At 42.4% G+C, this 9110-nt stretch overlaps 1 non-coding gene across 1 annotated transcript; it reads right to left on the reverse strand.

Moving 5' to 3' along the window:
- Positions 1-7165: 7165 nt before the first annotated feature.
- On the reverse strand, positions 7166-7273 carry LOC126205644 (U6 spliceosomal RNA). The gene has a single exon (XR_007540581.1). It is a non-coding gene; the product is annotated as a U6 spliceosomal RNA (small nuclear RNA).
- Positions 7274-9110: the final 1837 nt, after the last annotated feature.

Here is a 9110-nt window from a genome sequence, read left to right on the forward strand (position 1 = left end):
ACAAGTGACACTTTTTTACGCAGTGTATATGCGGGTATAACATGTGAATTCTGTTCATCTCGGCAGTTATTCGTCATATCGATCGCCTGATACTATGAAAACAAGCTAACACGGAGCCAGCAGTAAACTGAACCTAGTGCACACAAAGTGCCCCGTTATGTGAGAAGTTCAGCAGCCGCGAATACTGAAATATTTGTAGAAGCTGCAAACAGACACTTATAGTGGGCCATCTGCGAGCTGACGCTGACCAGACGCGTCGGAATAACACATCGCCTGTCGAGGAACTCAATCTTCAGCTGAGCTGGGCCCTTCGATATTACGGCTTATTGTTATTTTATTTATTGTTGTATTTATATAACTATTTACCGTGCCTCGTGATATACAGTGGGTTACGGTCTAGACAATGTATATAAATGTTTGTACCATCAAAACTGTCTCATTATCTCAATTAATGTGCAGTTAATAGCACATTTAAAACCTTAAAGTACTGAGGAATGAGGAAAACAAAATCATAAACAAAAAATAAAAAACCAAATGTTTATAACCCAAACAGAGCCACACTACGAACTGGAAGCAAAAGGAGAAGAAGCTAACGACCGCCTGCTGCTATAGATCGGTTTCCTCCCGTCCAACGCTGCACTCTTAGCAAGCAGTAAGATAAACATGAAGAGAGGAGCTTATAATGGTGGCAGCAGATTTTTTTGCGTAAGCTTGACAATAACTTCGCCTTTTATGGGGAGAATAAGTACCCGATAATGATAAAGTCCGTAGAACGTTTGGAAAAAGGTATCAATAACTAAACATAACGTACAAATGATACAGTTCATGAAAAATGAATACTCAAAGAAATTTTTTTTACTTGTTGTCGGCAATTTAGAACCGCTATAAGGGCTCCACTTTCTTCAGTTGTAGATAATGGCGGCGAACTAGACAAAATGTATGATAGAATTTCCGTGTTGCCGATCGTTAGTAGATGTGCAAAGTGCTTTCCGCAGCAAGTTTTATAGAACACCAACAGTCCCGTGTCCAACAGGACAGCCTATGGACCCTTGATCTTCACTGAGAGAACTGCCAATGATATTACCTCTCTCTACATACTACAATTGTGTCGCATGTCACAACCTGGATACCAGGAATTGCATCATTTGTAAGATGGTAAGAACTATGCCCATTATATGAAGTCATTAGAGATCACAGAACTCACGTTGAGCGAACAGTAGGGCTGAACAAAAATGACTGACTAGGCACAATGGATCTTGTAGAGGGTATAATATGGACGTATTGGAATAATTAACGTTGGGTGATAATTTTAAAGTAATTCACACGACATGAAAACTTTGTGGAAATGCGTCTATTTACTGGAGCCTAGTTTATCCCAGGGAAGTATTCAGTGTTGACCACGACCAGGTGGTGGCTGGGGCTCGGCGAGGGGAAGGACAATAGGCAGCTTAGGGCGGCTCAAACTCTGAGAAAGCGGTAACAGGGCGCGGCCTCCAGCTGCCTTAAGATGAGTGACAGTGAGGGGGTGGTTGACCCCATGCTGGTGTACCAGGAAGCAGATGGAGAACTTGTATGCCTGTTGATAAATGTCTGTGGTCCCATTTTCAGTGAAACATGCGAGAAAGCCGCGCAAAGCTACGGTGGAGCGGTCAAAAAAATTGTTCAAATGTGTGTGAAATCTTATGGGACTTAACTGCTAAGGTCATCAGTCCCTAAGCTTACACACTACTTAACCTAAATTATCCTAAGGACAAACACACACACCCATGCCTGAGGGAGGGCTCGAACCTCCACCGGGACCATGGAGCAGTCAACAGAGGCCGAAATATGCATATTAGTGACTATAGCAACTTCACGCTGAGTTCACGGTCTGCAGAGTCTGAAGTAAATCAGGTGAAGAGCGACAAAATGAAATACTCCGGCCTTCGATGGGAACATAGGACCAAGGAATTTGAAGTACTCTCCTGGGAGTCAGAATTTAGGAAAAATTGTTGTTTCCTGCAAATGCTAACCTTGATGGGTGGCCTGGGAGGAGCTAAATAGCAGAAGTTGAGAGGAAGGGAAATTTTGTGGGAATTTGTTCACTTCCTAGGGCAGGCATTGGTTGGCGCTGGGAAGTGACGCATAATTAACATGACTTGCGGTGCAATTGGCGTAAGTGATTTAGCTGGAGGGGAAACCGAGGTGAAGAGAGGACTGGCAGAAGTCTCGGTAGAGGTCTTCCGTTCCCAGCTTGCCTAGAGTGCAGACGTGGCGTTCTTTACTCAGCTTGCCTGAGAGAGAGTGAGCATCTCTGCAGTTTAGGACTTAGCAAACGGAACGATTGAGCTTGGAGATAGAAAGTTTTCGTTCTGATATGTACTGAGCAAGACAGCTAGGAGTGAATAGACGAGCGCAGCCTTGCAGGACCACACGGCCGGCCGACATCCGCACAACGCCGCCGCTCCGGCACGCTGAATTCAGTGATATTGCTCCCGCTCTGGCTTGAGTTAGGCCACTGATTAATTTGTTGGATCACATTGGCAAAGTTTCCACGAGGGCTGTGTATTGTAGAATTCTTCTCGCACTTCGCATTACGCCTGGGTCAGTCGATAGGAATTAATTTTGATTTATCACGTTTTACTCCACATAAACGCAATTTATTCCCACTGCCTGTTAGGAGAGTCATGTAATGTGATGATTGAAGGTCGTGAGTTAAAATAAATTTGTGCTAATCGACTGCATCTGATTTCAATCAAGTAGTTGAAATCCCAAGTCACTTTTTTAATTAATTTAATGTTCAACATTTGCATCTGGTGTTCAATAGCTGAATATAACATCAATGTGCACCCCTTTTTAATCAAAAGGGATCAACTCTGAATCAATTAATGTCAACACTGCCACCGCAGTTCAATCAGGAGTCACAGGGTCTTATTACTTTCTTTGCATTATCCGATATTGCGGCAGTTTTGCACTCTCTGTTGATCTGTTAGTCAATTAGCTGGGGTGAACACACGCCAAAACCAGATAAGTGACGGGTGGGGTGTTACACTTTCAACAAGATGAAGCGCCTCCACATTTACAGCATTGTATACGAGTTTACCTGAATGGGAGGCTGCCACGAGGCTGGATAAGTGGTGTTGCGACCGCTGACGTGGCACTATTCGAGTGGCCACAACAGTCGTCGGACTTGACGCCTTGCAATTTTCTTTTGTCGGGTTACATCAAGCACAGCGTTTATACTACACCTCTACCTCTGAACACTGAAGACTCGCAACAGCATATCGGAGCAGCTGTGCTTACCGGTTATGAACAGAATTGGGCTACCGATTAGATGTGAGACGTGTGACAAAGGTGGCCACACAAAATATTTACTGCTATTGTAAACAAAAAGAAAAAATTGAGAGTTTGTCTTCCACATAATGTGTCATACGTTACGTTGTTCTTGGCCATTTAACTGTACCGATTTTTTTAAACGTTTCATGGACTTTATAATTAATGCGTATTCAACATACAAAAGGCAACTTATATACATGAACTACCGAGATTCAATGAGATGGTTGTAATGAAATCCTTGAGAACAATTTATTAAATTCTGAAAATAAATTAGAATTAATATTTTGAGGCTATGTTTGTTTTCTTACGTAATGTTGAATCTAATTAAGATACATTATGGAGCGCAAACAATTACAAATTTTCGCCATGAGTTATTTGTAATATCGCCCTGTCTCTCTGATAGCTGTCCAACATGGAAGACCAGTTGCCGCATTAACTGACCAGGAAACATTAAGAATCCTGACCATATAAACTCATTTTTATCGATTTCCGAGAAATGTAGTATAAAAACTATATTAATATAATTTAATAAGCATAACAAGTAATTTTAATTAACGTCTATGCTATCTTATCTGAAACAGGACGTAATAAATAATGGCATACACAGTACTTGCTATGTTGTAGGTAGATACTGAATACAATTATCCAGTTGCTGCAAAGTTTGAAGATACTGCATATTTTCTGATACATGATGTCAGGAAGACAATTAGGGGAAGTATGAAGAAGACTGATCCACTAATAACAAGAATGAAAAACATTTGCTTTGCATCTTGAGAAAGGTATAGCTGCATGCTCTGAAAAAAAAATTCGAGAATATAAGAATATTCCTAACGGTTTAAAACTGTAAGCAGTGGACTAAAGAGAGCAAGAGAACAGGCTGCATTGTTGCCAGATTTTCCTCTATTTTCCTCTCCCGTCAAGGCAACCCTCTAGTTACATCCCAATCCCTCTACAAATCCATCACCCCCTCTCTCCCACCACCCTCTTCCAGAACCACTCCACAGTCCTAGATGGTTACTTGTCCTTGGACCAGACTGTTCTGTGTTCGATCCCTACCATGTTTAATTTTCTTAAATTTCACTTATTGCACGAATTTTGAGATTTGGGCATGGTAATCTGGCTACATCACTCTCATAAGGGTAGTATTTTATTATTGTTATTATCATTTATAGTAGAAGTAGGTTGTTAAAAACGCACATTTGGTCTACTGAAGTAATTTCAACACATCAGTGTCATGAGGGGGCGGAACTGGCGGGACTAGCAATAGCACGGCGTCCTGTTTATTTTCCACGAATATCCAGGTGATCACAGACTCACTCACATGCACTGGAATTGATAACGGACGATAAGATGACGTTTCTTTCATTAAAACGTTATTTTGAAATGAAAGTAAAGAGAGCTGTGATTTTCTGGTTTGTGCATAATGTGAAAGCATTCATTTGCTGTGTTACAGATGACAAAAGCTAGGCTGAAATTATCAGCTGAATTGATTGTGCACTGCGGTCGGCGTAGCTCACAGGCGCACGCTCCTCCACAAGCGACGCTCGGTGTATTCTCAGCTCCTGGGTCACACCCAGTGCTGGGCTGCTCTCGTGTTCCGCTGCACGGTAGCACCTGGGCGCGCTGATTCACACAGCTCAGAAGCGCTGCTCTTTGTCACCCCTTAGCTCTCAGCCTTTTCCTGGAAGTGCTGTTTGTTGCTGCTCGTGCTCTCTCCGCGTCCTCGTCGCTGCTGTGTGTCGCTGACCGACGCACCGCGCACTAGCAGCCTGCTGGTCTTTGTCTCGAGGCAAAACGAGCACTCGTTGCAGCTCTTGTCGCCGATACAGAATCTCGCTGCATATTGTGATTCACGTCAGCTCCTCTGCACATTCGAGCATTCCACTGGAGCTAGTATGCTAAATCAATGCTTTTCAAAACATTTCCTAGTTTCATTCTAGCAAAATATTTCTTTACTCTGGCTACACTGCCCTGTTCCGTCATTGCTCACACATCAGTACACATCGTTATGATTGTCTTCTGGCGTGTTGCTTGTATCTTTTAACACAGTTACACATGTGGTCCCTATCGTGCATGGTGCTAGGGATATGCAGTGGGGCATCCGCGTTTATGTATAGCGTCTTTATAGGAAGAGTGATTTAACGTTCTGCCGACATGAAGTGCGTTGACCTCAAATATCTAGCTAAGATACAGAACTCATCTCAACATTCGACTGAAGTCACTGAGGAAACCACGTAAAACTTAAAACCTGAGTAGCTGAGTGTCTATTTGAATCCCATTCTCCCACCTAAGAGAAAATATGAGAGAATAAAAAAAGAAAACTAATCTTTGGGAGTGGCCTAGCGACCTTCCTGCAGCCTATCGACCGCCGAGTCTCCCATACGCATATAAGTTCACAAGGACGATATTTTGTAGGTCTGTGTGATTAGCACGCTACTATCACGGCCATTAAGGTCATTTACGCAAAGTGGAGCCCCCACTCCTCCGATGTCACGAGGCCGAGTGCATTCTCCTTCTATTTCTCTCGTTAATGAATATTTCTTGACATTACAAGGAATTGTACTCATGTCCTCGACGTGGCAGTCACACAGGATGACCGTTCTGCTACGAATGCACACACAAATGAATCGAATGAAAGATACTGAATACGTGTAGTTGCGGAGCTAAGAGCTGGTAATTATAAACATGCGTTGGTGCCAAGAATTACTTTTGTGGTTTACTCTGAGTTGTTTTTTTTTTATTATTATTATACTGGAAACTGGGAAAGTTACATTTGAGTGGAGTGTTACGTTGTTTAAGAAAAACCTGCCAAGGGTGGGTGTGCGAGGAATTGCACCAGCTTCTGCAATGTGTGCAGACAACTGTTCTATAGTGTCAGTTACGGAGTCTACATCTACATCCATACTCCGCAAGCCACCTGACGGTGTGTGGCGGACGGTACCTTGAGTACCTCTATCGGTTCTCCCTTCTACTCCAGTGTCGTAATGTTCGTGTAAAGAAAGATTGTCGGTATGCCTCTGTATGGGCTCTAAACTCTCTGATTTTATCCTCATGGTCTCTTCGCGATATATACGTAGGAGGGAGCAATGTACTGTTTGACTCCTCGGTTGAGGTATGTTCTCGAAAATTCAACAAAAGCCCGTACTGAGCTACTGAGCGTCTCTCCTGCAGAGTCTTCCACTGGAGTTCATCTATCATCTCCGTAACCCTTTCGCTATTACTAAATGATCCTGTAACGAAGCGCGCTGCTCTCCGTTGGATCTTCTCTATCTCTTCTATCAACCCTATTTGGTATGGATCCCACACCGGTGAGCAGTATTCAAGCAGTGGTCGAACAAGTTTACTGTAACCTACTTCCTTTGTTTTCGGACTGCATTTCCTTAGGATTCTTCCACTGAATCACAGTCTGGCATCTGCTTTACCGACGATTAATTTTATATGGTAATTTCATTTTAAATCACTCCTAATGCCTACCCTCAGATAATTTATGGAATTAACTGCTTCCAGTTGCTGACCTGCTATATTGTAGCTAAATGATAAAGAATCTTTCTTTCTATGTATTCGCAGCACATTACACTTGTCTACATTGAGATTCAATTGCCATTTCCTGCACCATGCGTCAATTCGTTGCAGATACTCCTGCAGTTCAGTACAATTTTCCATTGTTACAACCTCTCGTATAGCAGGAACCTCTTGTACTTACTTTCCCGCGTCTCATCCCTCTGTTACACACACACAACTTTCAAACGACGCTAGTTTCACACAGACAGATAGACAGGGTACAAGGAAGATGGCCTACAAAACAATCGTGCGACTTATCCTAGAATATTCCTCAAGTGCGTGAGCCTCGTACAAAGTGAGATTTATAGGGGTATTCACATGACGTCCTTGCAGAGGGGCCAGGCTGATCTTCTCGTATTGATATCAATTTTAATATATGTGCCAAGGAAGCGAGTACTAACAGGGGTACTGAACATAGAAGGGCTGCACGAATGGTCTCATGGGATAGTCACGGAGATCCTGAAGAAACTTAACCGGCAATCGCTTGAAGATAAACGCCAGCCCCAGAAACCATGAATGTAGGAATACACTGCAGCTACCATATACTACACGGTGGTTTGCAGAGTACGTATGCAGATGTGTAGACGGAGGAAGAAAAAGAGAGAGAGAGAGAGGTAGGTAGATAGATAGATAGATAGATAGAGAGAGAGAGAGGGGGAGAGGGAGAGAGGAAAGGCAAGGCAGTACGCTAGGAGATCGTTATTTATCTAATGATCTATTTAACATGGAAAAATGTTACGCCCAAGGACTGGCTCAGCACATGATCCCTAACTTTGATATCGAAAGGTTCAGTGATTGCGTAATGTTAACACGACAACACTCTTTAAACGTCAGTGCAACGATCTTCAACAATTCTCATAATTCTTCTTGTGGAAATGCATGGTAATTGGCTCATGTAGGACTGTAGACACAATCCAATCAGTTACATCTTTTAAAGAGGCCTGATGAAATAAATGGTGCATCTAAACTGTGACGTAAAAATGAAACATCCTTACATCGCTTGTTAATCCCGAAATACTGCGAACAAAATTTGTGCTGTGGACATATCATTACGTTACGACTTCACAAACCAGTTACAAACGTTTATTTCTCTATGTTAAGGGTTACTGAAAACGCCCTCACAAGTTACGCCCTACGAATTGAATATAGCGGGATCCCTGAGTTTCACAAAATAACTTTGTCTCGTATCTCATGGTATCATCTAAGCGACTTTAGACAGTATGCATTTGTTCCAAGGAGATAGTGTTTACAACACTTTCATCAGCTAGCACGCGACTAAGTTCGATGTCGATGTTGAACAGCGTACGTTTCCTTTGTCTTAACGCTACACAAACAGAGTAACGTTAACTTTTTAAAATGTGTATGATGTAATAACACTCCCGTTTTTGGATCGAGACACTTTTTGTTGTGGTTGTCAGTTAAGTTTCCCTCAGCAATTATGACTTAAGGAGGAAACATAGATCATGCACATTAAGATGTACAGAAGAAACCGCAATTTAATTGTTGAAGGAATTGTGTCAAAATTTCCTGAAGATTTATGAACTACGGGAAATCTAAGCCAGCATCGCGACCGATTATGCACAAGTCTTAACAGAAAGTATAATCTGGTATCAGCAATGTCAGTGATACTGGGAGAAGAAGCACTGTATAATGTCTGAGCGGACTTTTAGAATAATTTAGAATTGTAGTATGTGCGTGCTGATGCAGAAGAAAGATAGAAATAAATAATTACCAGTAACGTGACTTAATTTTCACGCAGACGAAGAAAAGAGATTGCTATAGTTGGAATTAAAAATTTTCATTATTTGAACAGACTTTCAGGCTTGTACGAGCTAAAAGTAATACGGACTGGCTGTGCAAAGCCTGTGACGAGATGTGGTGCTCTCCTTCTTTAACAGAAGTGAAAACGCACACAAATGTGCAAATACGACGCCACTAACTCTTAATTAAAGTGCTAGCTATCGGTGGCATCTGTAACTATCCTAGCAAGAAAACTTTTGTTACGGGAGAGTTTCATCTCTTTCTGTACAGTTCTATCAAACAATATCGAGCTGCTGGAAACAGTTTTCGAATTATCAGTTTTATCGCTTTTTGTTTCTATCATAACAACCGCTACATCTGTGGACTCACGCCGGCCGCTGGTGGCCGAGCGGTTCTGGCGCTACAGTCTGGAACCGCGCGACCGCTACGGTCGCAGGTTCGAATCCTGCCTCGGGCATGGATGTGTGTGTTGT

The sequence above is a fragment of the Schistocerca nitens genome, chromosome 1, assembly GCF_023898315.1.
Source record: "Schistocerca nitens isolate TAMUIC-IGC-003100 chromosome 1, iqSchNite1.1, whole genome shotgun sequence".
Taxonomy (NCBI): domain Eukaryota; kingdom Metazoa; phylum Arthropoda; class Insecta; order Orthoptera; family Acrididae; genus Schistocerca; species Schistocerca nitens.